This window comes from Hibiscus syriacus, unplaced genomic scaffold (genome assembly GCF_006381635.1).
Source record: "Hibiscus syriacus cultivar Baekdansim isolate YM2019G1 unplaced genomic scaffold, ASM638163v2 tig00111741_pilon, whole genome shotgun sequence".
NCBI classification, from domain to species: Eukaryota; Viridiplantae; Streptophyta; class Magnoliopsida; order Malvales; family Malvaceae; genus Hibiscus; species Hibiscus syriacus.
This window is the reverse complement of record NW_024063166.1, coordinates 1,267,158-1,290,398: the sequence shown is the minus strand read 5'-3', so window position 1 is coordinate 1,290,398 and position 23,241 is coordinate 1,267,158. Positions and strand designations below refer to the sequence as shown.

At 31.5% G+C, this 23,241-nt stretch overlaps 1 long non-coding RNA gene and 1 pseudogene across 1 annotated transcript; one reads left to right on the top strand and one right to left on the bottom strand.

Moving 5' to 3' along the window:
* Positions 1-353: 353 nt before the first annotated feature.
* LOC120168916 lies at positions 354-1,824 on the top strand (annotated as a pseudogene).
* Positions 1,825-9,403: 7,579 nt separating this feature from the next.
* On the bottom strand, positions 9,404-22,764 carry LOC120168953. The gene is made up of 3 exons (XR_005520622.1): positions 22,754-22,764; positions 20,911-20,913; positions 9,404-9,500 (listed from the first exon to the last, which is right to left on the bottom strand). It is a non-coding gene; the product is annotated as an uncharacterized LOC120168953 (long non-coding RNA).
* Between the last annotated feature and the right edge of the window lie 477 nt (positions 22,765-23,241).

The window sequence follows — 23,241 nt, the reverse complement described above, 5'->3', positions numbered from 1 at the left end:
GGATTCTGACTAAATTATAATCCTCAACTAAAGTATTAATTCTCCATTTTGCTCACCTACTTCGGCTTGTATGCGAGTTTCCGACACGGCGGTATTTGATTTTTCCGGCGAATGTTATATATTCTGACGGTTATTGGTTTTGATTGCTTTAGTTTTGCTCTAGCATTGAATCTTGAACGAGCTGATAATTGAGTGAAAATATGTAAACAAGTTTGAACCGTTTATATAATCATGCTTACATGGATGATTTCATGTCACATTAGTTAGATGCTGATGATTTCAAAGCTTTCAATTTTTGATTAGATGGCCTTATATTAGTAAGATGAGCTTTCTTCGATAATCTGTATCTTTAAGCATTTGATATCTTTGATACCCTTTTCATGATTGTTCAGCTTGATGAATGAAGTCAGATGAGTTTCTGATCATGGTGTTATTTCAGTGTGTGATACTGATTTTTTTTTTTAACTTTTTGTTAACCAGTGAAAACTGGATAGAGATCGGAACGATGATGGAAAACAAAAGGAGCCCTTGATCTGTTGATCATGCCAGTTTCACTTCTTTGGCATCGAAGCGATAGAAGTCCCATTTATTAATCCCCACCAAGTTATTTGGCCTTCTTTACTCAAATTTATGTCTCCTCTTAGGAATATACATTCTTCTATAGTCATTTCAGAGTTACACTAAAGGAATCCCTCGCCTTTTTTCGAAGGAAGATGCCTAATTTATATCCTCATGGCATAAACTACATTCTCTTGACTTATTTTAGGGGTTATATACTCGAATATGGTCACGATTGCTTCTTCTGCTATTATTATTTTATCTGCAATGTCAAATTGGTCTCTAGCAATGCAGAGTTTCATCCCTTCATTTCTTCTTTCTGCATACTAATCACTAAGTTGGATATGGTTTGTTTGTAGCAAATAGAATTCTAATTTACTACTTTTTCGTAATAGGATAAGAAAGATAAGGTCAGTGAACGAATTGTGACTATGCAACAGCTTATTTCGTTATACGGAAAGGTACATTGATATTTTGTGCATCCATTATTATGGACATAATTAGTCTGGCAAAATGAATTTTGGGCATCCACTGGAGTTTTTGCCTACAAACATCATGTATTAGTGTTTAATCCGATTCTTCTATTATTTTGAAGCTCTATTTGGTTCATTGCAGACAGATACAACTTCTGTTCTTTTGGAAGCAATGGAATACATACGGTTTCTTCACGAACAAGTTAAGGTCGGTTTTTCTTGTCCGTTTTACCTAAATTATCATAGCATGCGTATTAGCTGGTGTTAGTTGCAATTTTTAAATGCATGCTTCTAAAGATTAGCAATTGAAAATTCAGTGAACATATACAGCCTATTAATGACTTATGATTTACCAGTTGCAATAATGATTTTAATTATCGTTGTAACATTATTAATGGCTATGACCTTGGTCAGGTTTTGAGTGCTCTGTATCTTCAAACCGGGCTGATAAATAACATGCAAGCGAGCATTAAACCGAACCAGGTACAATAAGAAATTAGGATATGTAAACATAAAGCCCTATTTACTTCTCATCCTCAACCATTTGTCATCATTTATGTTGAAACACAATAGAACCATGAATTTAGGGAGCCAGGAAAATTATGGTTGGATTTTAAATCAGTTTTTCTTCCAGGATGTAGAGCATTATAGCCTGAGAAGCCAAGGAATATGCCTCGTTCCAATATCGTATACCGCCGGAGTTGCTCGTAGCAACGGTGTAGATATTTGGGCTCCCATCAAGACCACATCTCCAAAATTCAACAAGACTATCTCACCATTCAATTGACAATTTTCATCGGCTACCGATAGTCTTTGAACATCACTTGAATGGAGTTTAAAAGGTAACCAACTTAATATCCGATGTACAAAATTTCCTAATGCACTAATACAGGATGTTTGTAGGCAAAAACTATTAGGCCTTGATCCGTAGGATTCTGGTATCGAAAAATGCAGTCTGACACCTTTGTCATTTTAATTCGGATTAAGCTGCATTTAATCAATTCGATTATAGAAGTTAATTGCTCTGTCCTGATCGTTTAATGCAAATTGTAAATTGATGAAGATGAGTTGAATTACTACTTTTAATTGGTATGTAGTAATGTTGGTATCCGAAGCGAATTTCATGGCTAGTATTTCAGCAAAACCAATGAGTACCAATCCATCCAAAATCTCAACAGGTATCCTGTATGGGCTATTCGATTCTGCAGGTATCCCGTATCCTGTGTTCGTACATTTTGAGATATAGGTACGAGAATATGATCCTCTAAGGACCCTCCAACGACATGAAAGAAGTATCAAAATACTCATATTCGACGCTCACATCCAAGCATGAACAACCTAAAACAAGACCTCTGCAAGACTGCAATCCATTTACCTATAAAATAAATAACTGAGGTCACGAATGAAAATTATCACACACAAAAATGTCTGGAAAAAACAAACATGCAAAATCAAGCTAACTCTTTATAAGCACACACAGAAGCTCATGTGAATTATCATATATATGCAAAAAAAAACAATAATTTCCAGAAATATTGCACAAAGGAAACACTTTTAAGAAAATAGTGTTAACCCATTTACCCCTACAAATACCCTTAACAATGGCTTCACACAAAACAAGACCAAACCATTGACACTGTTTCATTGGATCTAAAGTACATATAATAATAGCAATAGTTCCTATGTTAAACTTCAAAATACATTCAACTATTGGGGATGTTGAGCTCTCAGAAGCAAATTCAAGTACAAAAAGCACTCCGTGTGCGGCATATATATGCACCTGCAATCATGATTTGTAGGTCAATAGAACTGCAGATCAGAGTTAACAACAAAGAAAATCTGTAAGACGTAGTTTCGTGTAACCACTAAAACAACCAAAAGCAAACATAAACCTAAACAAGTCAATACCTAGGGCATGTATATATAATTCAAACAATAACAACAATATTTGAGAACTTCACTAGACAATGTAGTTGACATAAAGTGCATAGGAAGAGACCAAATCCCATTAAATCTTACCTGTTTTGTTGTAGCTCCCCATCCGCCTTGTGTTCAACATCAATTTGATTCACCTCCAGCTGGCCGTCGTCTTATACATTCCTCATGCTCTGATATTCCATTCAATGGAACCAAGCTCTCAACATAAGAAGTAATGTGCATTATTTCCTGATAAGCGTGAATACCAAGATTTCTAAGCTCTTGTAGGAAGGGGTCAAATAAAACTAGTTCTTGATCCTATCTCTCGAGAAACAACTCGACATTTTTCCAAAACCCTAAAGGCCACTCACTCTAAGAATAGATTCAACACTGAATTATTTAGTCCATGACCCATTCATAACCCATAAATCAAAAGACTTGTCATTTCCTTCCCTTATGTAAAAAATAACACCAAGCAATCCATTGAAGTTCAAAAGTTCCAAATAATATTGTTCTAAAGTCCCACCAAATTCAGGCAGTGGTGAAGTTGAAAACTTTTCATTAACCATATCAAACGAAAGAATGTGGTGATCAACCCTAACTGCCTAGAAATAAATAAACCCATTGACATAATTATTAAACAAAGTAGAATCAAAAGCATAAACCCCAGTAAAAGAAATTTTCTTCCATGAATCGCTTTTAAGAGAATATAACTCATCTTGTCTGGTCCAATATGCCATGAACCCTTCATCTAGATTCTCTTCAAAGTAATAAGTAACAAAAACTATGAAGTCATCGGTTTGAGAATCATACCCAAAACCAAGGCAATAAAAACTAGAGAATTCTAGTAGTCCAGGAAGGCATTGGATTGTGGATTGAGAAAGGATTTTAAACTCTCTGGTAGATGGGTTCCAAACGGCAACATTAAGTCTAATATATGGCTCTGCTAAACACAATATTCCATTACAAGGGCCTTGAATTAAAGGTGCATGCAAAAAATTCTCAAAAAAGGGTATGTGAATATTGAGTTTTACTCTAAAGTTTTGGTCTTTCTCGATCGAAAGTTGAGAGAAATAATGGATGTCATCACGGGTGTCACCATGACATCGTTTGAGAAGAAGATTAAGGGTCGGTTTGTCTGGTGGAAAACCAATTACAAAATTGGTTTTCCCTGAAATCCCGTGTTTGTTTCATGTAATTCATTTCTCGAAAAATGTTTTCCAGTGTTGGTTGGAGGAAAACTGGTTGGTCAACGTAAAACATTTTCCTGGTCAACAAAATTTCCTTTGTGTTTTTTCGAAAATGACTTACGGTCTGATTTTCCGTAAGTCATTTTCCGAACTTTTCACTTCAAAGAATAAATACTCAATATATTTTCATTTTATGAATTTAATATTAATAAAATATTTTAATATCATTTTAATCAAAATATTTAAAATATATTTATTAATATTTTTAATAATATAATATTATATTTTTAATATTATAATAAAATAATCAATTATATTATAATAATATAAGATATTATATTTTTATTTTAATAATATATAATAAATTATTAATAAAATTTATATTATTTATTAATTTCATATAAATAATATTATTAAATTATTAGTAATGAATAATATTATTTATATATTTAATATTAATATAATAATCTAATAATATTTTAATAAAGATATTTAATATTTAATAATAAATAAAGTATATTAATATTTTAAAAATAATAATATTAAGTTTTATGGTAGATAATATTATTTATTGTATTTAATATTTGTAATAAATAATTTTTAAAAAACTCATCAACTAGTGGAAAAAAGGTTTAAACAACATCTTTCAAACATCGTAAAACGTTTTCCAGATGTTTTTCAGAAAAATGTAATTCATTTTACGGAAAATATTTTCCAGAAATGTAATTCATTTTCCAGAATTCAATTTCCATTAATTCATTTTCCAGAATTCAATTTCCAAAAAACCAATTACAGCCAAACAAACAGACCCTAAGGTTATTGTTTTTGAGATTGTTCTGATGATGTTTGGTAATGAAATGAGGGGTTTCAAAAGATGAAGACCAAGGCTTACAAACACACCTGAAACGGGTCAAGTATTTAACAGGAAGATTTGTGAGAATCTCCAACACCAACATCTTTGGTAATTCGGTTCTAGTTTTGATCAACCCTTGCATCTTCCCTCTTTATCTTCTCTATTTCCTTTGTGTTTTTCAATAGATGATTTTGTTTGGGGGGAAAAAGATGAGAACTAATATGAAAGAAAAGGAAGACAGAACAAACTTATAAAAGGTAACATCAAACGTTTTTCTGTAACAAGAAAACTACAATGAAAACTGATCATTGGTTACATTACTTTGATGGGCTAGGTCAAGCCCTTTTAAAACCCATTAGCTTATCGTAGACAGGGTTTGCACAATATTGACTATATATAATATATTAGTATTTTAAAATAAATAAAATATTTAATAATAATAATATATCTATAATCATTTATTATATTTTAAATGATTAAAATAATCTATTTTATAATAATTTGCTACATTTTAATATTAAAGAATATATTTTAACATTATAAAGATAAAAAAACCTCTAAAACTTTAAATAGGTTATAAATATAAATAAATTAACAATTTATATAGGGTCGGATCGGATCAGTGATATTTTGCATGAAATATACTCTCACCCTGACTCGAAGTTATATATTTATATAGCTTGTCATTCCTTAAACCGTTATAATATCAAATAATATAAAGAATTTTTTAAGGGTAAATTATACTAGTGATATCTTACGTTTTTTGATTCGTTTAGTTTTTTTCACAGGTTTAAAAAGTTTTTGGTTTTGGTCACTTTTATTTTTGGTCCTTATTGTTAGTAAAAATGGTTAAATTTTAATTTGACCTATGAATTTAAACAAAATATTAATATGACCTTTAATTTTACGTAAAATAGTAATCTAACTCTTAAAATCTATATAAAAAATGAATTGACCCCTAAATTCAATCAAAGTTAACGTCTCTACTAGACACACATTGTCGTCGTCGTCCACCATCATTTTTCATCACCAGTCATCGTCGTTGGTTGTCACGTCAGCATGCGATGCCATATAAGCTTGATACTTCATCTTCATATTGATTATTTGTTGACTAACGATTTCCATCCACATAAGAACTCCTTTTTCCCAAATGAATTGTTAGAGGTTAAAGTGCTTGTCTATATATATATATATATACACACACACACACACACACATATATATATATATATATATATGTATATATATATATATAGGGTTCAATTACACTATGTAATATTTTTTTATTTTTCACATATTTAGTACTATTAAATGAGTGAAAATAGAATACTAAGATTAACAATAGAAAATGAGAAGATATTCAATGAAAAATAAATAATTAATCTCATTCAACTATCTCTACTCATCCCATAGTCCTAAATCTGTATTTAACTAAAAGTGTTTTATATTATATAAATTGATCCTAATATATATATATATATATATACACACACAACCCAAAATTTTGATTCCAAGATAAATCGGGTTGTTGGAAGATAATTAAATTATCACAAATTCAATAATAAAAAACCTCTAGCCTCATGTTTTTTTTTCTAAATCCCTTTAGTTTAATATTGAAATCAATAACAATACTAGTCAACAATTTAATTCTCAATCCTAGTCAACAATTTAATAAAGCAATATCAATCATCATCAATTTCAGTTTAAGATTCATATTAGATGAAACAATCATGCATATTTGAGGGAGTTCAATTTTTTTTATTAAATCTTATATTCAAATTTGAAATGACCTATTAACATTTGTGAATAATAAATTTTATTAAATCTATAAATGCATTTAAGATTTTTATTATTGTTACTTATTCTAATATTTTGTTTATGAAATTTAATGGATAAATCATAATATCTATATGACAAAAGCCCATAATTGCATCATTTTCCTTTTTCCAAGCCTTCTATGGTCAAGTTGATCCACGTGAGTTACTTTGTCACCAAGATCCACGTGTTTTTATATATGTTCAGTTAATGTTCAAGTTGATGATTAGGATGATGGAAGGGCTTAATTGAAACCATATTAGCATTTTGAGAAGTAAATTAGAACATTTAAAATTTGGGGACCAATTTAAAATATGATACATAATTTAGGGATGTCTAATGCAAATAACATAAGTATTAATTTTACAATCTCTACTCATTCTCAATTTCTAACATCGAAGTTTTTTATCGATCTCAATTTTTTACCTTTATAATCGCGAGTGTCTGATTTAGGTTATTTTTTATATAATTATTAAAGTAATAAATTTTACTATTTTATTATTTATTATTTTTATAATTTAAACACTTTTATATTTTTAAAGTTAATTTTATTATTTATTACAAATATCATAACTTTGAAGGTTTACTACAACTTCTATTCAAAGTTTTTATATGGGAAAAACTATAAAATCTGTCAACAATTTGCAGGGCCTGTAGTTTTACCATTTTTAAGTGGCAATTGATGTGGGCAATTTTGAATCTTTGTAATCATTTGGGAAGACGAAGTCGGTCGAGCATAACACAAATGAATCTCCCACAGTTGCAGCCCTCCAGTTTTGTTTCTATTACAAGCAATTTTAGGTGAAGCTTTTGTAAGGCTCTGAATTATTTTTATAACATCTCGAACCATATAAATGTTTCCTGGTGTAAGTCCGGTAGCTGAATCAAAGTAAGTTAGAAATTGTGTTAGGAAGATGAATTATCAACTATTTAATCTTAAAAATTGAATCATTCTAACTTTTCAACCATCTTATACATATACTCAATAACAGAATATATAAAAGCAAGTACAAAGGAAACATACTCACCTGGATTTGTCAAGCCTTGTCTAAGCGTTATGGCAGATTTGAAGTAATCAAGAGGGTTATTAGGGTAATCAGAAAATGTTGCATCAAATGTGTTTTTGTTTCAGTTTCTGTTTTAAGTGGGATACACCTGTGTTTCAGTTTATTCAGTATGTTTGTAGTGGTGGCATACACATGGTTTTCAGTTCGGAAGTTAGGCAGCAATATGTAATTTAATAAAATATAATATTTAATTATCCCATGTTATTCAGTTTGGCAGGTGTGATTAATCACGCATTTTAAACCATTGGATCAAATTAAACTACATTAACAAGAACCAAATATTATAAAACTAAAAACCTAATTACAAATCTAAACCCAAACATATTAAACCCATCAGCCATACCCACGCGTGAAGACCCATCAAGTGTGGAAAAGGAGGTATTTTCTCCATATATATAACATGAAAGAAGATTCAAAAAAGGGATGAATTTTGGAGAGCAAGAAAAAATGAAAAGAGAAATGCAACCCAATCACTATCTTTGGACAAGGGAGAAAAATCGACAGGAGAAACACCATTTTCAAACCATATACAAAACCACAAAAAGGAGAAGAAAACCCAGAAAATGATACCTTTGAGGAAGGGTTGCCTTTACTTCTTCATTTTTCCCAAGGGTAAAACTTCATTTTTAGGATATTGAGGCTGGTGTGGGTTGTTTAGGGGTCTCAAAAAAGGGGTGTTTTTAGGGTTTGGGGTCTTTGAAATTTGTTTTAGTTTGAATCTTTTATTTTTTGGTTCAAAGAGAGGCTCGGTGAGATTTGGGTTTCAAAAGGAGTCGTTTTAGGGAAGTTTTCCACTAACGGCGTCGATTTACAGCAGCTGTCTCGGTGGCTGGCTTCTTCTCGATGGAAGAGAAAATGAGATGGAGAGAGTATGATATTTATGCTTTTAGGAAAAAGATGAAAAAGATACAAAGTGTTTCTTAGCCATTTAGGGTATAAGTTTGGCTTTCATTTAAGAAACCAAACGACGTCGTCTTGAGAGGTAGAGACCATGCATTTAGAGTATGGTCTACTCTTGCGGGAAACGTCTCCACATTTGCAATATTCCATTTTAGTCACTAAACAAAGATTAATCTTTGTATTTCAAACAAGTTATCTAAGTCCCTTGTATATGGCTTCATAGTGTCGGATTTCAGTCGGTATAACTCACTGAGTTGTTGGAGTTGCTAACACAACCAAATAATCCAGTGTTATACTATAAATTCAATATAACATAACATGAAGACATTGTATGTCTATTATGGGTACAATACTATATGATGTTCTACATTCGAGATGGAATCGGAAACATATAAGGAGATAAACAGTGCAAAAATTGAATTAATTACCTTTAGCTGATGGTTCATCCTGAGGTTTCATTGCTGGGAAGAGAAAAACTTCCTGTTCAAACATAGCATGTAACATGTTTTGAGTGACGATTGAAAGTCGATTGAATTTCATTTGTGAGTGAGTATATATAGATACACAAACAGATTAGAGAAAACCTTGATATGTTGTGAATCTGTTAATAACATAGCTAGCCGATTGATACCTAATTCCCAACCACCTATTGGTGGCAATCCATAATCAAGTGCAGTACATAATGTTTCATCCAAAGCCATTGCTTCATCATCACCTGATTGTCGATCTTGACATTCTAAAATCTTCACTTGATTGCTTCATCATCATGTTTCACAATAGAATGGAATTTAGCAAATTCACCTTCATCCAAGCCTGACTTTGAATGTCCCATAAACCGATATTACCTTGAATATCCCATAAAACTTCACATAACAAGAGAAATTTGGAGGACATAAATAAGATAACACATCTTATGATGAAAATGGTCATATACCTCGCATCAGCCATAACTTGCACTTTGGCATCGCCACCATGCAAGTCATAGAAGAAAAGCTTTGAGTTGGATGCTCTTTTTCTCATAATATGCCCTAGCATAAAATAAATGCAATATAGTAATTTCAAAATAAATAAATGAACGCAACCATCATTCATTGGATGGTATATGATGGGAGTAAAAGAGCCTCGTTAAATACTAGGCAAAGACCCTGTAATATCCTCAATATGTTCCCCTTTGCCTGAGCTTCCATATTCATCTATATATTTGACTATAGATATTGATGTGAAGAATTTATGAGGACATGGATTTTTTTTCTTTTGCATTTTGAGCTACAAGAAATTTTAGCCTATTCTCAAGGAATTACTGATAAGAAAGGGTTAAATTTAACATTTTGTCAAGAGGTCACTTAAATCTTTATGAAGTTTGCGTTGTGATTTGTGAAAATCATCACTATAGCAAACATTAAACTATAATAAAAGCACAGAGATGTGTTTTCTTTTCTACAAATTTATCAAGTAAATGTTTTCACAAAACTTTTCCTCCTAGAACCAGACTGTAATCTTCATATCCAATATAATAAATCATTCATTTCTGAGTAAAAATATGGCTTCATTTAGTTGTTATTATCACTGCTTGTATTTGTTGAAAACATTTTGATGTTTCAATATAACAAATTAAGTGTTATTGAATTTTAAGATTTTATAATCATTTTTGAAGTATATTCGATTAAATTATTCGAATATAAAAAATATTACTCCAAGTTTTTCAAAGGTCATTTAAAATCCTTAATTAAGTGTAAAATTGTGTTTGAAACATAAAATATTTTTGAAACAGATTTACAAAGTATTTTAAACCTTAATCGAGCCAAAAATCAATTTAACAAAGGGATGTATCGATACACTCTTTAGTGTATCGATGTACTCCTGGATTTATTAAAACATCAAATGCAATTAGTGTACCAATGCACTTGGAGTGTACCGATACACTAGGTCTTACAATGGTCAAAATATTTGAATTTTACACATAGTGTACCGATGCACCCTTGAGAGTGTACCGATACACTCACGCTCCCACCAGATTTTTAAATTATAATTATACCATAACGGCTCTATTGACTTCGTCAATGATCCTCAATGTTTAGAAGTGATTAAAGGTGTATTTAAACAAGCTTAGGAGCCATTGATCAACAACAATTGTGAGAGAAACAAAGCGAAAGCCTTAAACATCAAGTTTGAGCAATTCAAGCCTATTTTCATTCAATATTCATTTTTTCTTTCAAGAACACTACTTGTACTCAATTGTATTCATTCTTGAGTGTTCTTTATTTTTTATAGAATTGTGCAAACATCTTGCCTAGTGAGGTTTTTTCTGTAAGTTTGCAAAATTTGTATTGTTCTCTTTGGGAGAGAGTGTTCTCAAGAATTTGGGGTATAATTCTTGAGGGAGGTGTAAGGTTACTCTTTGTCCTCAAAAGAAAGGAAAATTAGTGAATTTGTGGAAAATACTTAGTATGGATAGCTATGGTAGTGGATGTAGACTTTGGTTGAGAAAGTCGAAACACTCTAAATCATTGAGCAAATATTTTTTATTTTCTGCAAAAGCTTTCACTAAAATTTTTTATTGCCAATTCACCCCCTCTTGGCTATTTTGTCGATCGATTAACACAACAATTGATATCATAGCTACACTCATTTGAAGGTTTAACCACCTCTTGAGTCAATTTGGGATGAGTTATATCAATATTCAAGTCATCAATGGCCTCCACTTCAAACTTTGACTTTGGTCTTGATTTAATGCCCGTCAACAAGTCTCCTTACGTCAATGGAGCAAATTATGCTTATTGGAAGAATAGAACGAGGTACTTCATTCAAGCAAGTGACATGGGAGTATGGAATATCATAGAAGACGGATACATCATACCTTCCACTCATTTAAGATTGTGGAGTGAAGGAGAGACAAGAATGTTCAGCTCAACTCAAAGGCTATCCATATTATATTTTGTGCTCTTAGACCAGATGAATACAGAAGAGTTTCATCTTGTACAACTACCAAGGAAATATGGGATAAACTACAAGTCACTCATGAAGGCACAAACGAGGTAAAAGAATCTAAAATTAGTCTTCTAACTTATAGCTATGGAAATTTCAGGATGAAACCAGATGAAGACATCAAAGCTATGATGGATAGATTTTCCATGATTGTCAATGGTCTCAAATCATATGGAGAGATCATTCCAAATGAGAAGCTTGTAAGGAAGTTAGTTTACTCTCTTCCAAAAGCTAGGCAATCAAAGAAGACATCAATTATCGAGGTTAAAAATTTAAAATCTTTAACCCTCGATGAGCTTATTGGTTCTCTCCTCACACATGAATTGATGCTTCAAGATGAGGAAGACCTCAAGAAAAGTGACGAGACAAAGAAGGAGAAGAAGAAGAACGTTGGACTTGCTCTCAAATCCATAAAAGATGAGAGTGATTCTGATGAAGATGACGATGACGATGACGAGGAAATGACATTATTTGCCAAAAGGTTCAGAAAATTAATAAAGCCCAATAGATGAAGAAAATTCAAACGTAACGACGGCTTCAAGAATGAACCAAAAGAGAAGGACCTTATCATTTACTACAAATGCAGAAAGCCAGGACATGTCAAATACAATTACCCATAATTAAAGAAAAAGGGTCAATCCAAGAAGAATCATAAGACACACGTGGCTACATGGAGTGATGATGAAGTTTCTGATGAAGAGGAACAAGAAGTAGCAAACTTGTGCTTGATGGCTTTCGGGAAGGATTCTCAAGTAACCTCTAGCTCATTTAATTTCGAATATTATTCTTTTGATGAGCTGTTAGTGGAATATACTGGGTTGACTTCGGATTATGAGAAATTATTTTTAAAATACAAAAATGATATTTCAAAATTGAAAAATGAAAATAATCTCATATCCAAGACCAACATTGATCTTGAGAGTAAGATTAAAAATTTGCAAATCAAACTAGATGAGTATAAAAAGAAAAATTCTGATTTGAATAATTTACTTTCAAAGGTCAACGATGATCATCAAAAAGAAATTTGGAACAAAACATTTTTAAAAAGGAGAAAGTTCAAAATCCAACTTTGTTAGAAAAGTTTTAAAAACTACAATCATAGAGGTCCCCGAAGAACCTCTAATAGAAAAATCATTAGAAGTATATGGGTTCCTAAATAACTCATTACTACTAAAGATAAGGGTATCCTACACAAGTGGATACCCAATGGGACTAGAATTTTAGAAACTAATGAATATGGACCCAAAAGAAATTGGGTACCAAAAATCAAAAAATTAATCTATGTTTGTAGGGAAAGGAGCTTTGCTACAAGGCACAAAATAAAAGTTCAAATTCATGGTACCCTGATAGTGGATGCTCAAGATATATGACTAGAGATAAGAACCGGTTCATAGAGCTTAACGATAAAAATGGAGGAGAGGTGACTTTTGGTGATAATTCAAAAGGTCATATTGAAGGTATAAGTACTATAGGTAATACCTTTTCCATACAAATTAAAAATGTTTTATATGTGAATGGGTTGAAGCATAATCTATTGAGTATTAGTCAATTATGTGATAAAGGATGCAATGTCTTATATGAAACAAATGGTTATAAAAATTGTTGACATTGCATCTAATAAGATTATGCTTGTTGGTCATAGAATAGGAAACATTTACATGATGCATTTTGATACAATAAATATGACTAACTTGTGCCTAGTTGCTAAGGATGGACATGATAGTTGGTTATGGCATAGGAGAATAAGACACACTAGTATGAGTGTTTTACAAAGACTAATTTAAGGAGATTTAGTAAGAGGATTGCCAAAGCTAAAATTTGATAAAGATAAAATCTGTGATGCTTGTGCTAAAGGAAAACATTAAAGAGCTTCCTTTAAGTCCATTAATGATGTATCAAATAGTAGAGTATTACAATTGATCTATATAGATCATTTTGGGCCAATTAGGACTATTAGCTTGGGTGGAAAACAATATTGTCTTGTATTGGTAGATGACTATTCTAGATAAACTTGGGTTTTATTTTTAATTACTAAAGATGAAGCATTAGAAAAATTAATCACGTTCTCAAAAGTAATCCAAAACAAAAAAGGTTACTCCATAATTAGTGTTAGGAGTGATCATGGTACTGAATTTGAAAATCTTTGATTTATTGATATTTGTAATTCTAATGGTATTAGTCATAATTTTTCAGCACCAAGAACCCCTCAACAAAATGGAGTTGTCGAGAGGAAAAATCGAACTTTAGAATAAATGGAACCATGCTTTGTGAAAACAATTTGCCAAAATATTTTTTGGGTTGAAGCAACAAATACCGCTTGTTATGTTATAAACTGAGTAATGATTAGGCCAATTTTAAAGAAAACTCCATATGAACTTTTCAAAAATAAAAAGCCTAAGATTAGTTATTTTTATCCTTTTGGATGTAAATGTTTTGTTTTAAACAACGGTAAAGAAAATCTTGGCAAATTTGATGATAAACGTGATGAAGGAATTTTTCTGGGTTATTCCTTAAATTCTAAAGCTTATCGGGTATTTAATAAAAGAACTTTAGTGGTAGAAGAGTCTATACATGTTGTTTTCGATGATAATCCCCTTCCGAGGAAGGATTCTTGTGTTGATGATGACGTAGGTATTGTAAAAGTAAATGATGTTAAACATGACGTTGGAGAACCATCATCAAAGGAAGAAACAAAAAGATGAGGAAGCTCACAATGTTCTCAAGAATCCAACCATTTAATAAAGGGAAGTCTCTTACCCAAGAGAATACAACTATGTCAAGGATGGTGAGATAATAGGTGATCTATCCAAAGGGGTAACAACTCGATCTTCTCTTAGAAATATATGTAATTATGTTGCATTAATTTCATGCATAGAGCCTAAGAATATCAAAGAAGCATTAGATGATGAAAATTGGATTATAGCTATGCAAGAAGAATTAAATCAATTTGAGAGAAGTAAAGTATGGACATTAGTTGAAAGGCCTAATAATAAATCTACTGTAGATACTAGATGGGTATTTAGGAATAAGCTTGATGAAAGTGGTAATATAGTGAGGAACAAGGCTAGACTTGTTGCTCAAGGCTATACTCAAGAAAAGGGCATAGACTTGAAACATACGCTCCTGTAGCTAGGATGGAAGCAATAAGAATGTTATTAGCATTTGCATGTTTTAATGAATTTAAATTATATCAAATGGATGTTAAAAGTGCATTTTTGAATGGTTTTATAAAAGAAGAAGATTATGTGGAACAACCTCCTGGTTTTGAAGATTCAAAATTTCAAGATCATGTTTTTAAATTGACAAAAGCGCTTTATGGTTTAAAACAAGTTCCTAGAGCTTAGTATGAAAGATTGTCAAAGTTTAAAAAAAAAAGTTTTTCAAAAAGGAAGGTTGACACTACATTGTTCTTAAAGCGAAAAGGTAAAGATATATTAGTAGTTCAAATTTATGTTGATGATATAATATTTGGTTCTACTAATGATGCTCTTTGCCAAGAATTTTCTAAGCTAATGTAGAGTGAATTCAAGATGAGAATGATGGAGGAGCTCCCATTTTTTTTGGACTCCAAATCAAGCAAAGAAAAGATGGCATCTTCATCAATCAAGCAAAATACGTCAAGGATATGCTCAAAAGGTTTGGATTAGAAGATAAAAAACCCCAAGCCACTCCAATGAGCTCATCTACAAAGCTTGACAAAGATGAATGAGGTAAATGTGTAGATGTTAAACTTTATAGGTCTATGATTGGATCTTTGCTTTATCTGACCGTAAGTAGACCGAACATAATTTTTATTGTTTGCTTGTGTACTAGATTTCAATCATGTCCGAGAGAATCACATCTAAAAGCCATTAAGAGAATATTTAGATACCGTAAGGACACTCCTAGTTTAGGACTTTGGTATCCTAGAGACTCTAGCTTTAGCTTACATTCCTTCTCCGATGCGGATTATGAAGGATGCAAAATATATAGGAAAAACACCTCCAATACTTGCCAATTCCTGTGAAATATGCTAATTTCATGGTTTTCAAAGAAAAATATTGTGTTGAATTATCTACCACTGAAGCGGAATACATTTTAGCCGGTAGTTGTTGTGCACAAGTTTTATGTATGAAACAATAACTTTTATATTATGGAATTGAAGTTAGTACCATAGCTATCAAGTGTGACAATACTAGTTCTATTTGTCTAACTAAAAATCCCATCCAACACTCTAGAACTAAGCACATTGAAATTAGACTTCATTTGATTAGAGATCATGTCACAAAAGGAGATATAATTATAGAATATGTTGATACTTTGCATCAATTAGCGGATATTTTTACAAAACCTTTAGATAAAGAAAGATTTTGGATACTTAGGAGAGAATTAGGTTTGACCAACCTACCTTGACTTAGTGTTTAAAATAATTTTAGCACTTTTAATTAGTTTTTAAAAATGCTTATAAAAATAATATTTTTGATTGCATTCTTTGCTAATAGTTAGGGGGAGTTTATGATTCTTTAGTGAAAATTAATTATATGTTCAAATAAAATTTAATGATAGATTGGATTGATTGAACATTGATATTTTTCGATTTATGAGAGTCCAATACCATTGAGCTAATTAATTTAGCATTTTGAGCGTTTAAAAACTGGAGTTTTGACATTTTGTGCAAAGTGGATCGATACACTATCAAATTGTACCGATGCATTCCTTGAATGTGTGTCGATGCACTATGTAAGTGCACCGATGCATTCCTTGAATGTGTATCGATACACTCTGTACTGTACCAATACACTCATCGGGTTTTATGCTTAAAATCCCTAAAAATCACATTTAGCCAAATACCCAAACTAAAAAACTCTCCCGCCGTTTTGCTCCTCTCAACCCCTACTCTCCATTCTTGCTCCAATCAACGATTTCAAGTCGGAATCTTCTTGTTTTTCAACTTCTAAATCTGCTTGCATCAACAAAAACGTACAAACATCATCTAATATCACTCAAATCCGAAAATCTTCAAAGTATTTTTCTAAAACTACTATGTTATTAATTTTGAACTTAGGACTAGTTTTAATTAATTATAGGTTGAATTAGTTATCGGGCATTACTTACATTATGTTTCTAAACTAGATTCTACAACTAATTTCATCCAAAACACACAATTTTGTCAAAATCTTTTTAAATTTCGAAATTAAAAAAAATATGTTTTAATTTTAAAATTATTGTTTTTGATTTAATTATGTTGTTTTCATGAAAAAGATATGTATACTTTTTTTTCAAACATTGTTTTTAAAAAAATCTCTCATTAGGATTCGGTTTAGAGAACCTTGAATATTGCAGACTCATATTGAGTTTTGGGATTGATTAAATTGCATACATGTGTTTCAAATTTGCAAGTAACCTTACCCATTCCAATTTTTAACCATGTCTAATCCAATACACCCTAAGTCGTCATCTAGTCGTTCAAACCAAAAACGACCTCCTACTCCACCTCCACCTCAAAATCCAAACCCAAACGCTCTCGAAATGACCATTCTTAATTCTTTCTTTAACCAACTTGGTCATCATCGAGAAGATCTCTACCAAGGTTTGTTAATTCATTTCAGTCATAGAAAATCCGGGAAGAACGTATCCCCTCTATCCAAGCAATGGTCGATATGAATTTTGAATATCTTCCTACCCTCTATTCTTGGAAATTTGATAAATTGTTTGAGCTCCAGCCCATTGTTTATCACCAATTGGTCCACATTTTCTATTTTAATGCAGCTTGTGTTCAAAACGAGCATCGAACTAAAACTATAGGAATTCAATCCTATCTCTTAGGTTAATTCGTTTATATCGACTCTGACACAATCACTAATACTTTTGGGTTAGATAACATGGGTCTAGATAATGAACGAGAAATGGTAGCTACTCCTTATAAAGCCAAAGCAAGTGCAAGTACTTTACGGACTTATCACGAGAGATTTTTTCATCTAATAATCTCTTGGTGGTTTCGACCATCCGGAGGTAGATTTTCTAGGCTTAGAGTACTAGACATTTGGTGGATACATTGTATCCAAAATAATAAGAAAATAAATCTGCCACAAATTATCTTTGGTGAGCTTGTAGAAACCGTGAACAATGTCCCGTCCAAACATGTCGAAACCTTAGTTTACGATTGTCTCCTTAGTAATTTGTTTATCAAAATCGGGCTTCAGGTCTCGCTTGACGTAGGCATCCGGATGTTTGAACTTGAATGTTTATTTATATATATTTGATTTTGGTTATTTCAATGGCTTGAATTTAATGTTTATATTGGTTTATATTAATTTTTGCATTATTTAGAATATGACCAATTATCATTGCATATTATTTATGAATATTGATTTATGAAACTAATGGCTAATCTTTCTCTTGACTATGATCTTAGCAGCTTAAGCTAAATATCAATTGGCTGATTTTCTTATAAACTTGTTTAAAAACGTTTTATAGAGTCTTTTTGATTTAATAAAAAGGGGGAGAAAAAAGTAAGGGGGATTAATTTTCAAAATTGATTTCAAAAATGATTTTTGAAAGAAAATATTAAAATTACTTAAATGTTTTGTTATATAAAAAAGGGGGAGATTGTTGAAAACATTTTGATGTTTCGTTATAACAAATTAAGTGTTATTGAATTTTAAGATTTTATAATCATTTTTGAAGTATATTCGAATATCAAAAATATTACTCCAAGTTTTCAAAGGTCATTTTCAATCCTTAATTAAGTGTAAAATTGTGTTTGAAACATAAAATATTTTGAAACAATTTTACAAAGTATTTTGAACCTTAATCGAGCCAAAAATATATTTTACAAAGGGATGTATCGATACACTCTTTAGTGTATCAATGCACACCCAACATCGAACCTATTTTGTGTACCGATCCACAACAATGCATCGATCCACTCATGGATTTATTGAAACATCGAATGCAATTAGTGTACCGATGCACTTGGAGTGTACTGATACACTAGTTCTTATAACGGTCGAAATATTTGAATTTTACACGCAGTGTACCTATACACCCTTGAGAGTGTACTGATACACTCACGCTCCCACCAGATTTTTAAATTATAATTATACCATAACGGCTCTATTGACTTCATCAATGATCCCCAACGTTTAGAAGTGAATGAAGGTGTATTTAAACAAGCTGAGGAGCCAATGATCAACAACAATTGTGAGAGAAACAAAGAGAAAGCCTTAAACATCAAGTTTGAGCAATTCAAGCCTATTTTCATTCAATATTCATTTTTTTTCTTTCAAGAACACTACTTGTACTCAATTGTATTCATTCTTGAGTGTTCTTTCTTTGTTCTAGAATTGTGCAAACATCTTGCCTAGTGAGGTTTTTTCTGTAAGTTTGTGAAATTTGTATTGTTCTCTTTGGGAGAGAGTGTTCTCGAGAATTTGGGGTATAATTCTTGAGGGATTTGTAAGGTTGCCCTTTCTCCTCAAAAGAAAAATAGATTGGTGAATTTGTGGAAAATCCTTAGTGTGGATAGCTAATGTAGTGGACGTAGACTTTGGTTGAGAAAGTCGAACCACTCTAAATCGATGTGCAAATATTTTCTATTTTCTGCAAAAGCTTCCACCAAATGTTTTTATTGCCAATTCACCCCGTCTTGGCTATTTCGTCGATTGATTAACTCAACAATAATTTGAACCCTTTTCCTTTTATTTCCTAAAATATTGATAAAAGGAAAAAAGTAAAAATTTAAAATATAACTTTAGGGAAAAAATGTTTTCTTATAGAAATACTTGTTATAATTTTACAAATTTTAAAAACTTCTGCTTATCATGATTTTGCTAAATATGAAAACACTTTATTGTGTTAGAAATCAATAGCTAGAAGTAACTTGAAATTAAATAATTAATTAATTATCAAAAATAAAACCGTAAAAAATATCAAATTAATTACTTCTAACAATAGCTAGAAGTAAACTCATGTATGAATTTCATGTAGGGGTGAGTAAAACTCAATTTGACTTGAAAAATCGATCTTTTCGATTCAAAAAAAAATTTCAAATTCGAGTCAAAATAGAACATAAATAATTCAAATAATAACTTGAACCAAAGGCTGCAAATTTTGTATTATTGGCTTTTCCGACTACAATTATAGGAACCATAAATTTCCAGAAGCATTCCACCAAGGGAAAAAATTGAATTATTATGTGTATGTAACCCTTAACAGTAGGGTTCATAACAATGGCTTCACATATAATAAGACATGACCAATAACAACAAAATACTAATAGTTCCTACCTTTAGTATGGTGTCTCGTTGGTTTTGGTTGTCGGTTGTCGGATTGTAACTCTTTGAGTTGTAGATTTTACCGAGTTGTGTTGTACTCTTTTTCTCCATATAAGTTTAGGGAGGTTTTTAACGAGACATACAACTTTAGTTTTGGGATCATTCAAGTACTGAAGACATCAAGCTCTATAAAGCAAAATTCAAATATAAAAACCACACCATAAATTTCACAAATGCACTAAAACAACCAAAAACAAATAGAAACCTAAACAAACTTGTCATCATCAACTTCCATATATATAAAATCACATGAAATCATAACTCTTTTGAATGTAGTTCCATATCCATCTTTGTCGTTGATGTCAATTTGATGTGCCTCCGGAGTCATCGTATTATACGTTCCTCAGGCTCTGATCTTCCATTCAATGGAACCAAACTCTCAACATAAGCAATAATGTGCATTGGTCCATGATAAGTATGAATACAAAGATTTTAAAGCTCTCATATGTAAGGGTACAACATAACTAGTTCATGATTCGAGCTCTCAAGAATTAATTCGTCATTTTTCCAAAACCACAAAGGCCTCTCACCTCCATGGACAGATTCAACACTAAATTGTTTAGTCCATGACCCAATCATAACCCATAAATCAAAAATATTTTGAGCTTCTTTCCTCGGTTAAACAATAGCACCAAGCAATCCATTGAAGTCTAAAAGTTGGAAATCATATTATGCTAAATCCCTACCAATTTCAAGCAATGATAAAGTTGAAAACTTTTCACTGATCATATCAAATGAAAGAATAACGTTATCAAAATAATCATTTTATCTTTTAGTTTCTTAGACCTTTGATATTTTATGTCTTCGTAACATTCTAGTTTTTATTACAATTCTAACCCTCTAAATAGTAACTAAGTAAAGCACATAATCATAAACAGTTAAAACATAATATTATCTCTCTTGCATTGTTATTTTTCTCTTTTGTCCTTACTACAAATCATATAGTTTTATAACATGTTATAAGCACGATCTCGGTCAATTATATTAATCATCGTTTGACAATTTTATACAAATATTTTAATATGATATTAAAGATTGCATCTACTACCTATTCAATTTAACTTGAAAAATCTGATATATTTCGTTTAATTTTCTATTAAATTAGGTTCAAATTTATGATTTTGTTTTGATCTAATTCCCATTAAGAGATTGATCCATTAAAATGAAAAGCTATGATATTATTAATGATTCTAAATATAGATGAAAATCATTTAAGGATAATATTAATATATCTTTCGAAAATATTTGAAATTCAGTAGAAGAGTAAGATATTATTTTAATAATCTAATCCGATTTTTTTGGATAATTCAGATCGAATATCCAGTTAGAAAATTGGATATGGATAGAAAAAAAATTCCGTTTTAGATTATCCGAATATCCAAAAAATAATGGGAAGTTGCTGAAGAATGTTGCATATAAGCAAGAAGTGCCATGGTTTCCCATCTAAAATAGCGATGTTAATGCTCAGTTATTGATGTCATCATCTTCTTTTTAAGAAAACAGATCTTCTTCATCTTCAGATTCATCAAACCATCATCAATGGTTTTAACTATTCGAGCCGAGAATGATTGTAGTTAATATGTACCGACTCCATCTTGTGAAAGTGGAAGAACAATGCATGAATACTGCAGAAGAATGGTGTAATTTCTTTTCAGTGGACCACCCTCCATCTCTTCAATAGTATTTCACGGGAAAGTAAAAAGAATTAAAGTCTTGAAAACCCCATCAAATGCAACAACGTATCTGGCTTTAGCACTTTGTTAAAAAAATATGCGCACAAGGCCTGGTTACCGTCAAAGATAATCGAAGCCACACACCGCTGGATAGCAACATAATAAGTGATATATTTGGTTTGGATATCCGAAAATTCGAATATACGGTTATTCCAGATCAGATTCGGATTACAATTTTAGTGATCCAAAAATTCGGATGCGGATCTTTGCACACCCCTGATATTAAGATCTAGACATCTTCATTTTGGATATACAATAATATTTAACAATATGAAAAAAAAAGTAAAGTTATGGAGGAATTGGGTGAGCACCAGTTTCCTACTGTGGAGCGAGAGATGGAAGTTTAGGTTCTTCATATTCGACCAATGTAGTAGCTGTGTACAGGGTTCATAACTGTGGTTTCACGAGCATACCAACAACAACGGTAATAGTTACTATATTCAACTTCAAATTTCATTCAAGTATGGGAGACATCTAGCTCTCTGAAGGACAATTCAAGTATGGGACTCAGGAGGCCGTCGTATTATACGTTCCTCATGCTCTGATCTTCCATTCAATGGAACCAAGCTCTCAACACAAGCAATAATGTGCATTGTTTCCTGATAAGCGTGAATACCAAGATTTCTAAGATTTTGTATGGAGGGATCAAATAAAACTAGTTCCTTCCATAAATCAAAAGACTTATTTGTCCATGATCCATTCATAACCCATAAATCAAAAGACTTATTAGTTCCTTCTCTTGGATAAAAAATAGCACCAAGCAATCCATTGAAGTCCAAAAGCTGCAAATAGTATTGTGCTAAAGTATCTCCAAATTCAGGTAGTGGTAAAGTTGAAAACTATTCATTGACCATATCGATCGAAAGAATAAGGTCATCACTCATCAGAATCCCCAACTGCCTCCCTATAACTCAACTTGAATCACTTTTAAGGGAATATAACTCGACTTGGTTGTTCCAATCTTCCATCAACCCTTCAACTAGATTCTCTTCAAAGTAATTAGTAACAAATCTTACAACTTTGAAGTCATCAGTTTGAGAATCATACCCATAACCAAGGAAGACAAATCTAGTGGAATCTACTACATGAGGTTCTACAAGTGCTCTTTCAATACATATATTTTGCTTCGAGAAATAGTTCTCAACTTTGTTTTATGTTTTCCCATTAAAGATTTAACAAGAAGTATAAATTAATGCACCTGCAATGAGACGGATATGAATATTTTTAGAGAAATACAGATCTAACTAACATGCCAAACCTTCTTTTATTATGCAGTCATGTGATGTATAATACAAGGCTTATCTTGTTTCAACAAAACTATCAAACCAATGAGCACCAATCTGTCCAAAATCTCAACAGGTATCCTGTAAGGGCTATTCAATTCTGTAGGTATCCCGTATCCTGTGTTCGTACATTTCGAATATAGATACGAGAA